The sequence below is a fragment of the Procambarus clarkii genome, chromosome 23 (assembly GCF_040958095.1).
Source record: "Procambarus clarkii isolate CNS0578487 chromosome 23, FALCON_Pclarkii_2.0, whole genome shotgun sequence".
NCBI lineage: Eukaryota > Metazoa > Arthropoda > Malacostraca > Decapoda > Cambaridae > Procambarus > Procambarus clarkii.
This window is the reverse complement of record NC_091172.1, coordinates 43,688,975-43,706,400: the sequence shown is the minus strand read 5'-3', so window position 1 is coordinate 43,706,400 and position 17,426 is coordinate 43,688,975. Positions and strand designations below refer to the sequence as shown.

The 17,426-nt window shown below is 40.3% G+C and overlaps 1 protein-coding gene and 1 pseudogene across 1 annotated transcript in view; one reads left to right on the top strand and one right to left on the bottom strand.

Moving 5' to 3' along the window:
- LOC138367840 (uncharacterized) overlaps positions 1–17,426 on the top strand; it is a 455,100-nt gene that overhangs the window by 259,869 nt on the left and 177,805 nt on the right. The gene's annotated exons all lie outside the window — the stretch shown is intronic.
- On the bottom strand, positions 7,401–9,275 carry LOC138367662 (SCAN domain-containing protein 3-like; annotated as a pseudogene).

Genomic DNA, 17,426 nt, shown 5'->3' with positions numbered 1-17,426 from the left:
TTTGATTTATCGTGGGGGAGCAATAATGGGCTCGAATTATCATGACGAACAATAATGCGCTTGAATTACCCTAGGGAACAATAATACGCTCAAATGATGATGGCGAGCAATAATATGCTCGAGTGATCATCATGAGCAATAGGCCCAAATGATCATGTTGAGCAACAATGTGCTCGAATTAGCGTGGGGAGCAATAAGGCGTTCATATATCATGGTGAGCATTAGGCGTTTGAATTATTGTGGGGAGTAATAATAGGCTCAAATTATCACGGCAAACAATAATGTGCTCAAATTATCATGTTAATTCACAGGTGAGCAGTTGATTCTACTCGTTTGTTTAGGTTAAATAATTGCAGGATCCTTCTTGAGGGATAACTAAGCACAGAATCAATTGAAGATTTATGGGTGAGCAGTAAGCCTACTCGTATTAAGCATGTTAAGTCACAATTCTTAAAATTTAATAATAATTCATTAAATGATGGGAAACCTAAGGTTGCTGGAAAAAATTAATGTTGTTACTACAAACAATCTTGCTTGGAAAATAATTTGTAATGGACTATCCCAACTTATACGTTTCACGGTTTAATAGTTCTGTTATATGTTCACTTACAAATTTGCAAGTTTGCAATCTTGCTCGTGCTGCGCTTCTACAAAAACGTTCCTAAGTTTGCTTAAGAGCAGAAGCGAAAAGAAAACAGCTCAGTCAAAACTAATGCAGGTAGATCACTAGAATCCTAGTGCAGAAAACTTTGAATAAATATAGTTGTCTGGTTAAGACTGATATAAGGTTTTCTTGGGAGACCTTAAGTGCTAGATTATTTTGGGCCTTGGACTGGACTTTGGTCCTGGTGAATTTGCAGGTATAGAAGTTTCTTGATGACTTCATGGAACTGCTAGATTCATTGGGTGCTAGAATCTCTAGTTTAATTTTATTAATTTACATGGGGAGACTGAGTGTGGTCAATTATTATTGTCGAAAATAATTCTGGGTCTACAGTGGAGTCAGAGACTTGGTCGCTGTGACATGCACCTGTTTAGGCTGCAGACCACTGATTTTCCACTGAGATTCATAGAAACATCTCGGCGAATATTAATTGTACCAGACTCAATCTGGGTTTATTACTCAGCTGGATTTCTCCTTTAGGCTTGTTGCTGGAGAATTAATTTACTGCTGATTATTTTTTATTAATATTGTTGTTATCAGGCATAGGCTTGTTCGGGTTTAAAAGTTTACCTGTAAGTAGGTAGCCACCTTCAGATTTGAGCAGATTCATGCTCTGTTTTTTAACATGACCATTAATAAACTGGTAGTAGTAGTCTGCTCCTGCTAGTAGATTTACATTGTTAAGGCGGTCAGACATTAGCTGGTTGTCAGCCAATTTAATTTCATTTTCCTGCTGGAATTTGGCTGTGTACCCTAGACCCTAAATATTTAGGTCAAATGGGATTTGATCTACAACTATGGCCTCAATAGACCTGACATAACCACCTAGGCGTACGAGCGGTTGTACTAATGAGTATTCTTGGGGTTCTCTATTTATCATGAACCCTGACAGGTTTAATTTTACCTGTATGATTGGTTTTGATTTAAATGCCTCTGCCGCTTTCTGGGTAATGAAGGCTTTCTGGGACCCTTGATCGAATAGGCCTCGAATGAAAATCTTGGCCTCTTTATTCTTTACTTGAAGTTGGGCAGTGGACACTATTGCATCAACTTTAGATGCTGGTGATATTGCGCTGTAAATTTCTCGTACCTTACAGCACTGTACTTGTGTAGATTCTCTACCTCCTACCCAAGAGTTGGAATAATTTGATTTGACAAATTTGCACAATGCAGCATGATGTTTGCCCCTTCTACATCTATTGCAGGTGTTCAGTGGGGTTTCACAGCTGTTAGTATTATGTGGTTTGAGACACCTAGTACATTTGTGTAACTGTTGGAGTCGTCTGACTCTGGTATCTTTATTAGGATAATTTGTACAGAGAATCTTTTTGATGACAAAACAAACATAACCCCCCAGCTTACAGCATGTTTAATATTCACTGGTTTAGGTGAAACATTGTCTACAGGTTTTGAAGGTTTTGTTGCTTGCATGTGTTTATTAGTTTGTCTCTTGTGAGTACTTGTTGTATTCTTGGGAGTAATTATTGGGTTCTTGGGAGCACTTATTAGACTCTTAGGTCTCACTGATAAATCAGTATTTGACCTGTTGGTTTTACATTGATTATTAGTACCCTTGTTACCTAATGACTGCGTCACTTTAGAAGTTTCAATTAAGGAACTTGATGTGGGTACAGTTTCTGTGGATTCAGAATAAGCATTGAGTGCCTGTTTTGCTTGTTTATTATTTACTATATTAAACAAACTTGTTAATATATCCTGCATTGACAGGACATGTCCATTCTGGTATGAATATAATTAATTTAGCACCTAGCTAGACATGTTTTCTCTGGATTATAATTTCAGTCATTCAATCAGCAGTAGGTTGATCCACTTCTCTGCTGAAGGATCATAACAGTGACTCGAGCTGTAAATTAAAGTCTTGTAAGGAGTCAACTGATTGATCTGGTTGAGATCAGTCCAGTTGCTGGTGCACGAGATTTATGATAATCTTCTCATTGTCACCACTTGTTGGAACTGGATGGCTTGATTAATGCTAATAGGTTCAGCATCACCTCTATGAGGCTAGTTTAAGTGATTAAGACCATCACTAATTTTGCTTAGCCTCAGCTTTAATTTCAGCTTCAGCTTTTACTTCAGGTTCAGCTTTTAATCCAACTTCAACTGCTGTTGCAGCTACAGCTGCATCTTCATCTTCTGTTTTAGCTTCACTGTCTGTTGCAGGTTCATCTTCAATTGCAGCTTCACTTGTTTCTCTGGGGTTCATTTGGGAGGCTTATTAATTTAGTAGCATCATGTATTGAATTTACAGAATCCATAGAGTATATGGATGAGTTTTCTGAAAATGGTTCTGATTCTGTTAATGTACTATTACGTGAAGTTGTATTATATGAGACTGTAGAAACTGAAGGTTTAACTACAATTATGGATCCAGTGTAAAGATCTAATTTTATTAGAGGAATATCCTCATCTTGAGGTAGCTCATTTATTTTATCTGAAGAGCTGGGTGCTTGCTTTGGTATAGGTAAACTTTGAAGGTGTTCCAACCCAGTAGAAACATTTTGTGTTGCAAGCACTTTGTAATAATGATCTAACTTGGGCTGAATTTTGTCTTCATATTTGGCAAGGTCAGATTCAATCAAATATATTTGATCTAGGTCAGTATTACCGGCAAGAAGTATATGTCTATAAGACTCAATTATTCCCTTTACTAGGTCAAATTTTTGGCTAGCCACCTTTGTGGATATTCCTAACCAGATGATGTGAACTGGATCTGTTTCTAACCAGTTATCACATTTGTTGAGCAGCCTTGTCAAGTGAGCTTGAAGGTCTTTCAAGATTCTTCCAGTTTTTTTCTGGTGTAGCCATGTTGGCTGAGGGTGTGAGATTTTTTTCTACGCCTACCTCCCTTAAGAGGTGGACTACAAGTTTAAAGGCTGCTCACGGCAGTTAAGCATGAGTCCAGTAGAAAAAGGAAAAGCGGGAGAAAACCGCCAGGTTTCCACCACTAGGGTGAAAACCTGTCCACATAGGCCGCTGGTTCGTCCTAGTTAAACAGGACGTTAAAACTAGTAAAGGGTAACCGACGGGTTTTCACAATCAAATATTTATATTTGATGTGGCGCTATGAATTCGAATTCGAATTCCCAAGAACAGCCGTCATATCAAAAGATCACATCAACATTCAATCGTATAAAGCAGAACATGGGTGGAAAAGAATGGTTGAAGGGTTGACATCAAAGACCGTTTTCTATAAAATAAACAATTTATTAATAACAAGAGACTAAACTACTACATTACCGAGTTTACACTACGTTAATGTCCATCCAGTGGCACTATAACAAACAGCTAAATAGCAACCCTTGCTGTGAGGCTGCATACTGAACTAACCTGAACACAGGTGTGCCCACTGACGACGCAATATTGCAAATCAAAAAAATATCACAGACTAAGTTACACTACAGAGTGACTCGTTACGTTAATGTCCATCCAGTGGCAATTACAACACAGCTATTCAACAGCCCCTCGAGAAATGACAGCAGTCTCCATCTTGCTGACACTTCGGGCTGACCAGTGAACTAACTGAACAATGATGGATGCCCACTGATGACACAAGCTTGCAATCAATATTGTCACGGCTTCACGGTAACAGATACTATAATCACAATCTTTAGGGCCCTCCAACCATAACAGGAATGACCCCCGTAACTTGGCGGGTAGACCAACAGTGACTGCCCCTATCACAACCTAATGTGAACACTCTTTGCAACTCCCTGCAAGGAGTTGCACTGTAACCAGTAAACAAAGCCAGGCAAGGTGAGATTCTGAGACACAGCTCTAGCAATCCCTAAGTTACTTTACTCTCGTCACCAGACGATAAACAAAAGAAATTGCCTTAATCAATTACAAAATTGATTATGTGATTAATTACGTTAATTGACTGATCACAGCAGTCAGCAACAAAGTGCTACGTTAATCACAAACAATTGTCTTTCTTAGACAACAACATGATAATACTCTACGTTAATCATTACCACTTGTTTCCTTTAACACAAGTCAACTTGTTAGCAATAACTCAAAGTCTCTCTTGTATTACATCACACTTGACTCCTTGCAAATATTCAGTGAGTAATTCTTAATTAAAGTCAAACGGACCACTAATTACAGCCCAATTGAGTTATGTTAACTAAGCCTACCCTAAATTGGTAGCTTCTCAACAGTCTATGTCAAACTTTACTTTAATGACTGTTAATTACCCTAATTAACCCCGAGCAATTAATTAACTGTCACCAGGACCGATAATTAATCAACATAAATACGTCTCACTCCGCACTGCCTAAGCAGGTCTCATCAAACACTGTGAATTCACGGGAGAGGAGTTAATTACTCCCCTAATTAACATGAGTGCATCTTAATCCACTGTCATCAGACACGATATGATCAATATAACAATTTATGCTAGCTCCATGACCTCGCTTTACCGAGTCATCTGAGTCCTCAAGACTCCAGACGTTAATTCCTCCACTAATTATCATAAGTCACTAATTGCTCTACCCCAGAAAGGTAATTAGTCTCGAGCAAATTACGTTAACACAAATACTGACAGACTCTGACAGATCCTCTCCCACTACGTGAATTCATGATGAGAATGCTAATCACATAATTAGCTAGAGTGGTCAATTAGTTGTCACACGAACAATTAATTGCACTGGAAACGTATCTCAACAAGCTCAACACTGCTCTCCTTAACAGCTCTCACTCACTCAACAATAAGTGTGCACCCCTTATCCAGTTAATTACCCTATAATTAACTTGCTGAATCTTTAAGTCCTCAACACAACTTAAAAAAACAAAGAAACCCCAGTGTTACATAGGTCACACTTACAATGGCATGCATAACAACATAAATGCACAGCCCACATAAGGTTGCGGCTACTGCAACTCGTTAATTGCTGTACCCATACAGTAATGATACACAGTTAGGCACAACAAGAGTATACTAATATTACTGCCCCCCTTATCTTGCAACCGTTGCAAGGGACTACTGTGAGCAATCACAACTACTTTAGTAAGGCAATTTACGTTAATATAAAATACCGTCGTTACGCGGACAGCTGGCGCTAATTCTCTTAATTAAGCAATTAACAAATAAATTGCCTGCTCTCATTAAGTACTGTGAATTCCCCTGAATATCAAAGGGGTCCCTTAAAGCCTCAACACAGTTCCTAGGGCAGTAATATTGTATACCTGATAACAACACTGCACAAACCTACAGCATAATAATGCCGTCAGCATACCCCACATGCTAATGACATCATTAGGCAATCAGACAGCAATCTCTCTACTGACTCACCACACAACACAGTACATACAAAAACATGCAAATGAACACATGGAAATGGGATTCACATAATCAATGAAAATTTTATCACCAGAAAAATGTATCCATAACTACACAGACCTCAGGGTATCCACTGACATCCCTGCAACACTGGCCTGCCTATCTCTGCAATGATATAATTAACATGTGGCACTATGGCATTAATCGAGTCTGAACGATTATATAGAATCGACAGACTGGATCACTTATATGATAAATCTCTACACTGACTGGTTACATACTCGAGTCAGTCTACACCAGGGGTGGGCAACCTTTTTGAGAGTGCGTGCCAAAATCAGCCAAGACTCTGACACAAACTTTTTCGACGTGCCAACCATTTTTTTAGAACATATTTGGTATCTCTTAAGAACTTTTTAAACAAAAAAATAATAAATTACCTCAGTGCAGTAAAACATAGTATAAAAAAAACGAGATTTTTTTTTTATTTAACCTTCAGAAGTACATTTGAACAGCCTTTAAGCTTTTGTGACTTTAATAGAATACAACAGATAAAAAACTTGTTGACTCCTTTTATATACTGTCAGTGAGACTTCTGCTGCTGCATAACTGATGACCGAGATTTTACATCGGGTTTATATTTAGTAACATTGAGAGATATGCATGCAGCGCTAGTTTCATCTGTCATGCTACTCCTGTTACGAGACTTAGCAAAGTTCATAATTGAGAACAAAGATTCGCAAGCATATGTAGACGAAAACATGGTTAACAATGCTGTTGCAAGGTTTTTTAAACAGACATAATTTTCTGGAATAGTATTCCAAGTCCTTAATACTTCGTTTTCCGCATTTCTCTTTGTTACTTTCATCTCTAATCTCTCTCTTTCAATATTTTCCAAGTCAACTCTAAGGTCAACAAATTTCTGCTTCCAAATTGAGCTACTCTGAAATTCAATCAACTGCATCTCAAAATCATCCATATCTATCCATGAAAACATTTGCAAGTTTAGTTCATCCATTTTGATGCTGTCTGGAAACTTGATGAACTTTACTGTGTCTTCCAGTTCTCTGAATTTGGCAAATCTTGTAGAGAACTGCCAAACTGTTGACTCGATAATGTTTACAAACAGCTTTTGAAGACATTTGTGGTCTGTTCTGTCATCTTTTAGATCACTGATGTACCTCTTTAGGTTTGGAAAGTATCTACCTCTTTAGGTTTGGAAAGTATCTCAATCTCTCATTATCTATATCCCTCTTAAGAACTTTAAGCTTCATTTCAAAAGCTTTTATGTAACAAAACATAACATCAAGTGTCTTACCAGAGCCCTGTAACATAATATTCAATTCATTTAAATATTCACAAAAATTTGCAAAAAACATCAGTTTACAAACCCACACGATGTCAGAAAATTCATGGTATGACACTTGTTGGTCGTTTAAATAGAGCTTTATCTCATCTAAGCATTCAATAAGTCGTTTCAGAACCAAGCCTCTGCTAAGCCAACGAACACAAATTCATCAACACAAATAGAAAAAAACTTGCATGAAGACAAATCTTTTGTCAATTGTTCAGCTGTATTTCTTTCCAACTTAAGTATCCTATTTTTAACTGTTTTCCTACTCACAGGCAAATCTTTAATGCGCTGAATAATCTTTTTCTTTTCTGAAAAGTTGTCAAAAAGAAAAGGTGCACATTCTAGCCAAGCTTCTTTAATATACTCCCCATCACAGAGAGGCTTTCCGTGTTGGGCAATAACTTTTGAAACTTCAAAACTAGCAGCAACTAAGTTGGAACTGGGCCTACCTGAAATATAATTCATAAAAGTTTCAGCTTGTGTTTTTGTCTTGCTCAGTTCACGAGAAATTAATTCTCTTTGTTCCTCCTCAGTTTTATTGCTTAAGTTCTTATGAACATTTTCAAAATGTCTCTTTACAGAAGAAGTTCTGTAAAGTTCTACAAACAACTGTGTCAGAACAGAAAATGCATAAAGCTATATTATCCTTCTTAATCATGCCAAACTTTTCAGTCCAGTATTCCTTAAATTCTCTAATATCCTCTTCATTTGACTGACATCGTTTCTTAGCTGGTGGTGGTGACATTCTGTACAATCTGTAAAGGGCATGAAATTAAAATAAGTAATATATTGATATGCATGGAAGAGAAGGAAGACCAAAAGTAAGTCAAAATAGTATATGATGAGTAACTCCAATGAATAGCAATGATAACGGATTGTGTTGTCGTTGTGAAGTGCAGTGACGAGAAATGAATTAGCCTACTTCTACTGAAATGCGAGTATTTAAAGAATTATTTATTTCCTGTTAATATTATAGCACACACAAACTTTGTAGTAAAGTATACGTACGTTTATTCTAATACCAATCAATAAGTTTAATAAGCCAATGTTTGAGGTAAGCGTGACGAGACAATGAACATAATAAAAATCTTCAGAGGATTTTTTTTTCTTCTATGAAAATTCGAGGGTTTTCTTTATTTTACATAATTCCAGAAACAACACCAGCAGCCGCTTATCACAAAGACACTACTTCCTAGGCATTGAGTACTTATGCCAAGAGTTTATAAGACTTCACTTGGTTCGATGGACAAAACCCGTTTTTGTGTGTTTGTGTGGTGTGTTGTGGCGAAACATCGTTGAGTCGATGACATCTTGCTTATGTCAGCTCTGTTCTTAGGGAGCAGGCGAGCGAGTACGTGTGAATTTATGGATTAAGACTATTCTTACAATGACATTGAGTTTCACAAAGTTATTGATTTATAAGGGGAATAATTTTCCCCTGGAGATGAAGTACTGACCGTCTTCTCGGGGAGGAGGCAAGTGAGCAACTGTGAGAAACACTACGAAGCAAGACTGCGAGAGAGAGTTACGAGTCTGAGATCGTCTGAACATGTGTTCATTACGGGGACTTCATGGGGGTGGGGGACTGTTGATTTCACTGGTTATATTACGGCCGTCAATGGAGAGAAGGGGAGAGGATAAGAATTCTTATCTTTCTTTAGCTTTCGAAGGTGAAGATGCTTTAGATTTAGATAGTAAAGTGAGTTTAATTAATATGCGTCAAACTGAAGTCGGGCGGCATTCAAACACATGAGGTTTAGGGGGGGGGGAGATGTTGTGGGGGTTTAAATTCAAAGTTTACGAAATTAATTTTTAAAGGTGGGCAGGCATGGCGTATTTTGCCTTCACAGATATGATTGTCAGTGTACACTATGGTCATGGGTGCAGCCTTTAGGTTAGAAAGGCTTATTACATAAAATATGAGCCAAAGTAAATAGAGGGGAATCATCATACATCGGCATGATCGATGACGTAAAAAAAGAAGGTAACTATGGCAACAAGATCAACTTCTTTTTCTTGAGACCTCTTTAGCTTCGTAGAGCTTAAACCTCTTCACCACCAGGACGTACATATACTGTCATGGCATGTAAGCTTATACCCCAAGGAAAGTAGTTTTTTTTTGTCTGTGCTTAGGGTAACATGTGCTTGCATCTGTGCTTAGGGTAACCTATGCTCTTGCGTGCCAGAGACAAGTCATCGGCGTGCCAAGTTTGGCATGCGTGCCAGAGGTTGCCCACCCCTGGTCTACACACATTATATATAACTATATATATAACTACTTGTGTGGTACCGTGTACAACATCCATCTCCAGGAACCTCCCAACCAGTCACCTGGACGTCAGTACAGACAGCTGTCTCTCAGCTGCTTCCCTAGCCTGGCAGGGCTATGGGACAACACAGCTTTTACCAGAATTTCCACTAGTCCTGAGACACTGGTACACTATGATTATTGTATTCACGTTTACTCATATCCTCAACAATCATTTCATTTTCCCGGTCACTACCTCACTGGCTGTAGAACGCCTAGCTCGCTCCTCGTGCGTCGACTAGGTGTGGCCCTAGGATGTCCAGAGAAAGTGGCCAAAGCATGTGGCCACTGCGTGGCCCTAAGGGGGGGAGGTGGCCACGAGTAGTGCGGGACGTCACAGCGCCCCACCCGGGCTGTGCTGGCGTGCGGGGGTGGCGCTGGGGTGGCGCGGGGGTGGCCTGGGGTGGCCGGCACGCGGGTGGCCTAGGGGTTGGCCGGCGCATGGGTGGTGCGCACATGAGACTTGCCTCAGGCTGGCTGGCTGGCGCCTACAGGCATACACACGTGGATGGGGGATCACCTACAACCCCACCATACCAGAGCATGCCTCACTCGTACACTGGGGTGACAATGGCCCGTGGCATCACCACATGGCAGACCAAACAAGGTGGAATTTAAAGTCCAACAGGGGCCTGTAATATCACCAAAATTACACTGCCCATATTCCACCAATTGTCCATTAACACTCGACAGGATACTCGGACCCGATGTGATCAATCTGATACACCATGAGGCCTGACAGCTGCCTCATGGTGAACACTGTAAACTGTCTCTTAGCTTGTTACTGTTCCTTCCGTACTCATTGGCCCCAATTTCACGCAAATTTGGCCTTGACACAACCCAGGATGGCAGGAGTGCCCTGCACAACGAGTAATCAGGATGACACAGCGATTAATGGGGTTGGAGGTGGCAGGCTGCCACCTCCACACAAAGTCACCTTCTCAGCTTGCCGCCCAGCTCAAACTGACGATTTGGCGGGCTAGGAAAACTCAAATGCCCATCTCTCCCCCCCTACCTTGTCTTGACCAATCAGCACAAAGCCGACACAACTCAAGGTGCCTCTACCAAAAACAGCTGTTCGCACCAAAACTCAGCTAGGGGCGAGGATGCCGCCACCAATCACATGCGCCCCTCACCCTGTGGCGTCCTGTGACGTCCCAAGAAGGGGGAGGCCTAAAGACCGTGGCGCAATGTCTCACATAGTGGGGGGGGGGCGACGTTCACCCCACTGTCCCCCTACCTCTAAAAATCCGTTGAGACAAATATCCTCTCATACCACTTCACTCTCAACTCTCATCCCATTTCACAGAAACAGGAAAAACTCTGTAACTCTCTCTGCAGTGCAATCACAGACTTCTAATTAGTCTTAAATGATAGTCCATAACACGAGCTTTCATCCAACACCCCATAAGTGTATGTTAGTTTGAAAACTTCTTGTCTAGAGTCCCTAGAGCGATTAGCCTAATCTAGAAAACTAGGAAAACTAGCTGAGGGAATCTTCATTCTTTCACAATGCGTTTCAGGCATATAGGTCTTATATAGCTATTTATTGACAGCTATGGTACTTTCTCGCATATGTAGAGCAGGTATGGTTATTATTAGCCTAATATTTAATTTCTTGGTTAAGCTGTTTTTTAATTATACCTCGTTAGACATTAGCTAACCTACCTAACAGGATTAGCTAAGATCTGAGTGATACTTGAGTGCCACTATGGTAGTATGTCCAGTTAGCTCTTAAATTATCACCATTAGTTGGTATAGTGACACTTTAGTAGCAATCAAAAGGTACACGAAATAATGGGAAATTACACAATTAATACGAATAGGTCCCACCCTGCTCGGATCAGCACAATGTAAAATAATATATATACACCAGTACTGTCTAGCACAGGTCTAGTTAAATTTTATCCTACCTAGGAAAATAGCTAAATAGTTTAAGCTGGATTTGTACATCCCTGAGTACAATTAGTCTAAAATCCTACCTCTTTAGGTTGTCATCAATACACAAATGGTGCAATAATGTGAATATAATTGTTCTGTGTTTTTGGGAGTTTTGTGTAATTTGATATATAGTATATATATACACTTGTAGGAAATACGTGTATAAGAAATTTAATTAACACAAGGTTATTAATTGTTGTGTGGCAGGTATTTTACTGCTGTATATAATATCCTAACACCTGACAATACTTTCTAAAGAGTATAATGTTGTCAGGGTTAGTAAATGGTTAATTGAATATAATTAATTATATAGGACCAGTAATTTGGGTTAATATACTGTATCCGTAAAATGTATGGGTTTTAATATTAATTATGGTTTATCCGGTCCGAAGTTGACCAAAATGGGTGTGCGAATATATGGCTCTAGAATATTAATAATAATAATGATTTTTATAATATCGAAGGACCACTCCCTTTATGGGAGTAATGAATATATTAATTGTAATGAATTAGAGAACCAGTGATCTATGAATCTCGAAAATAATTAAAAATATAATGCGAGAGCATTAAGTGAACTGTAGAATAATAATTAAATTATAGAGCCAAATCCCTCCACATTCTTTGGGGGTGTTGAAATAGTAGAAAGAAACTAATCCGTCACTTGCAAAATAAATAGATGCTAATATGCATCAAATTGAGTTTTTGGCCATTGAGTTTTCAAGAATAATTACATGGAAAAAATATAAATGGTTAGTAAATATATGATCTTATATTGAAGATCAATAATTAATTAAATGTTAATAATCTATTACATAAGAAATGAACAGCAGCTTAGGTGTATTTGAAAAATTGATGTACGCTTCAGGACAGTCACGTCAAGAATACTCTTCCAAACAGGCTGTCTTAGACCACGCGTTAAGGTGGAGGGTATCTCCCGCCTTGTCGCTATGGCACAAGCTGAAATACGGTCAAAACTGTAAGATATGCCTAAACTAATTTAGATTCACACCTATTTCTGAATAAGAATGAGAACACGATCTAGCATGGGACTCACCTTTTGTTATTTTGATTCCATATATATTGACGTATTAATATTGAAGACGAGCAACCTACAAGTTTGATAATCTGTGGACACAATTTACCAAATGTTAGTAGCACTTATCGTAATTATGCTCGCCGAGACGAGTGCCTGATAGATCAGGAGTTCATTCCAGCACTCCGACATCCTCTGATGCATGGATGACGCAAATACGGGCTGGTGAAATACGCGAGCTCCTAGACACAGCTTGTTGCCAGAAAATATGGCTGCCGTCGCTCTCCTCCTTCCATCTCGGGCACGTGCAATAGCTCCCAGTGGGGGCTTCGAGCCTAAACTACGTTATTCATTTAATTTTAGGTATGGGAGGAAGTGGATATGACGAACATTTACGTCAGAAATAAATTTATTATGTTGCTGTATATTTTCTCGTAATTCAAGTGAATTAATTTAGACTGCGCTAAATAAACGAGAAAGATTTAGAGGGGAAATTATTTTACATTACAGTATTATTCACTGGAACAGCTAATATAGCTGGATAAATGAATTACAGTAAACGGTAATATACTAATTAAAGTAAACTCATTAATAAACGATTATCCTTAATAAACGAAAGTAATTAACTGGACTCTATTTGATCCACAGATATGTTTAAAATATTCCCTGAGGCGGACTTTCTGGTGCCACGTTGACATAAATAGTAGAAAATTTTGGCGTGGTTATTACGCAGTAGGGAATATATTAATATTATTACACTTCTAGTAGGAAGTATTTCTAAATATAATTGTTAGTAAAAGAATTTTTATTAAAGTATTAAATATTAAGAAATAAGCATTGTATATTTCCAACACCACCTGCTGGGTATTGCCGCAGTACCTGCACGCGTCACTCTCTTGACTCACTGATGAAAGTTTTGTCTCTCTAACGATAGCTTCTGACCTCCTAATGACAGTTCCTGATCCACTGATGAAAAATTCTGACAGATTGACAATATTGTCTGTTACGGACCCGAATCCAGCGTCCGAGCCCGGAGTAGTGACGACCACGCCATCTGTGGGTCGGCTCCCGAAACCCCCTCCAAATGGACGACGACACCTGGTGAGGACGAGGTGTACTGGCCACAAGGGCTAGTTTCCAGTCCTGATTAGCTCGTAACACAGCCGCCGCTGACCTCTGGTGAGGTGGAGCTTATACAGCAACGCCATCTATGGAATGGATACGTCGGGCGTTTGTGTCTAAGCCTGTAAGTGAGGTGCTTTAGTGTGTCCCTGTTACTGACGACGTGTCTGCTTACAGAGTCGACCTGGGACTGCTGTAATGGAAGTTGAGTCAGTCTACCCAAGGCAGTCGTCTCGTCTCCAAGTGTTTGCTGCAGCAGCTGTGAGTCGCCCCCGGATGAACACTGTGGTGTTGACCTGCCTGTGAAGTGGCAGTTGAGGGATTGCCATATCCGGGACTGACTGGTGGAGACGCTTAACCACTGGGGAGTTGTGGCAAGGAGAGTGATCTGTGGTGTCACACGAGGCTCCTGACTAGGGTTTCGCTACCTTAATATCGATCGTGGAGTGGCCTAACCAGCGTCGCTGATTTGGAACCTGCCAGCTATCTGCTGGACTTGTGGTTGACGGCCTCCACGACGGTGCCCCCAGTGGAACTGTGCTTTGGCTGGCCTGTGGCCGGGGTAGACTCAAGATTCTCGAAGGATTCGTCGTGAGGCCACAAGAGCACCAGGAGCTTGGCATCGTGAGCACCGTGAAGATCCAGAGTCTTCAGAAGAAGACAACAGTGTATATAATAGTGTTTATACCCCCCCCCCCCTCTTCTTATATATATTTATTGGTGACGGTAATTATATTATTAAGTTTTTGCCTTTATTTCCCTTCCCCTTTTATTTTACTTGCGTTACGGATCACATCCCTTGAAAGCCACTACTAGCTTGGCGCCGAATACCCTTACTCTACTAACATCAGAGTAAGAACCCGGTTGCGACCCGAGAGGGCCGTAACATTGTCTGACCAAATGACGCGTGATCTTTACACACTACTGCACCCATCCCGCTGATGACAGCTTCTGTCCCAATGGCAACAGCTGCTACTACATGTGATGTTCATCGGTCCCTTGTTTCATCTTTCTTTCATGTATGTGATATTGATCTTGTCTTTCCTTGTATCTCGCTTCATTAATGTGGTTGCCAACCCCCTGGTCTTTCAGCAGCTATATGCAGAGTTGGAGAACTTTTATTCCACGCTGGCTCTGCATTATTGCATTATGCAGAATATATCCTCACCCTCTTTTAAAATATATATATATATATATATATATATATATATATATATATATATATATATATATATATATATATATATATATATATATATATATATATATATATATATATATATAATAATAGTATATTTTGGTAGCAGTCTTTCCTGTAGACATATATTATTAAATATGACCGAAAAAGTAAGATTAATAATTCTAACACGAATTTTCTCGATCTTTCGTACGTTTCTTTTCACTGTTGGTGGTATTTCATACCAGAAAACATTCTGAGGAAACTAATCCAAGCTTGTACTAAAGAGGCACCCTTCTTGAGCCCGGATGGGCACATGTATAAGCAAGTAGATGGGGTCGCCATGGGTTCCCCCCTAGGTGTCCTGTTTGCAAACTTCTACATGGGTACCATCGAGCAAAAAGTCTTAGTCGAAATGAACTTGAAACCGGCCATATACTGCAGGTATGTTGACGACATTTTTACACAGGTACCTGATGTCAGACATCTGCAGGAGCTGAAGGAGGCATTTGAGCAGAGTTCCGTGCTGCGTTTCACTTACGAGATGGAAAAGGATGGGAAGCTGCCCTTTCTAGATGTAACAGTCATGGAAAAGAGCGGAGGTTTCCACACTGCAGTCTACACTAAGGAAACGAACATAGGAATGTGCCTAAATGCCAACAGCAACTGCCCAGACAGGTACAAGAGGAGTGTTGTTAACGCTTATGTCGACCGTGCTCTCAGCCACAGCTCAGAATGGAAGCAAGTCGACGAAGAACTCTGTAGGGTAAAGCAGGTCCTAGTCAACAACGGCTTCTCCAATGGTTTCGTCGAAGACATCATAAGAAGGAAAGTGAAACGCCAAGCAACCTCTGAAGAGACAACCAACACAACACCTATACCCCCTATTAGACTATTTTACAGGAACTTCTTTTCCACAGCTCATAAAACGGAGGAAAGGGTCCTGAAAGATATTGTTAATAGAAACGTTATCCCTACAGACAAAAATCAGAGGATACAACTGACGATTTACTATAAAACCAGAAAAACGGCCAGCCTACTCATGAGAAACTCTCCAGACACAAAACAGAACGCTTTAAAAGAGACCAACATCGTCTATGCCTTCAAATGCCCTCTTGGGGACTGTAAGCTCCAAAAAACCCAGTATATAGTATTATAGTCTGTGGGTTGGTTAGTGTTGTCGTCGTTGATCCTTCTCTATGGACAACCCAACCCACAACTCGGTAGAGTGCTTATACTAGATCACCCTTGGCGCTTCTGGCTCTTGGAGAGGGGCTCAGCGTCACACGTTTAGGGGATGCGGCTCCAACACTTAGCCTCGTTGTCACGTGCACACACCTACTCGAGCCGCTGTGACTCCCCACTCTCTCCTTATGAGATATGATCTCAATCCCCAATGATTTACTAGTATTACCTTCTACCCTGTCCACAGCAGTGGTTCTTGGTTCTTTCTCTCTCTCTCTCCTTCTTTACTACCTCCTGGGAAGCCTCACTGGGACAAGGGCAAACACCAGCAAATTGGGATTCATTTACTGGACAAAGCACATACACGATACATACACACATATAATAATAATGAATCCTATACTCTATAATATTACAATCAGGTTGCACTCCAACACCATCAGAACTCTATCATCAGCTTATCAAGTGGTATCCTATCTCCTGGTTCGCCACCTGATACTATCAACCTCCTCAAGTTGATCAAGTCTACATACACTGTTGCACCATCAGCAAGAGAATATATATATGTATCTATAAACGTGTACAAAGAAAATCAGCATGTGAATGTAATGACATATATCAGTATAAATGTTCCTTGATACGCAACAATAATCAATCGATCACTCTATCAGTCCTAGAACACATACATCTGTAGGTAATCCAGCCTACGACTGTAACTCTAAACTTCAGTATAAAACACTCCTTGACATAAGAATGCAAACAGTTACTCACCTCTCACTGCGTCTTGCACGCTAATGACAACCAAACACTATCAACTCCCTACAAGTAATCCACCAGAACTTCCCTTCCACCTCTGGAAGTTCACTACCCTGATATCTTCAGGTTCTTCCGGGCTTCACTACCAGGATCTCCTGCAGCTCCTCCAGGCTGCTATCATGAAGTTTCCTTGAGCAACTACGGTGCTTCACCCTTCTACTAGGGTCCTTCACAGCTCTCCTGGCTGCTACACCATGAAGTTTCCTCGAGCAACTATGGTGCTTCGCCACCTCTACAGAAGCATGTGACACTCCTCTTCACTGCTTCTCCCCACAGCTCGAGGTCCTCTGCTCCACTACCTTGGAGTCTCATCAACTACTCCCTCTGTGCTGGTTTCGAAGTTCTCAGCAACTTCTTCCCCAAAGACAAACCTGCAACCCATCGACACTCCAATAAAATGTTCCCCTTTAACACATAAACAAAAATAATCACACAATATGTTTGCCTCAAACCTCTATCTGTCCTCTACATACAGTGAGAGTGGACTCCCCCGTTTTGGGCGGGTCCATACTCCACCTCGACCGGTGGGC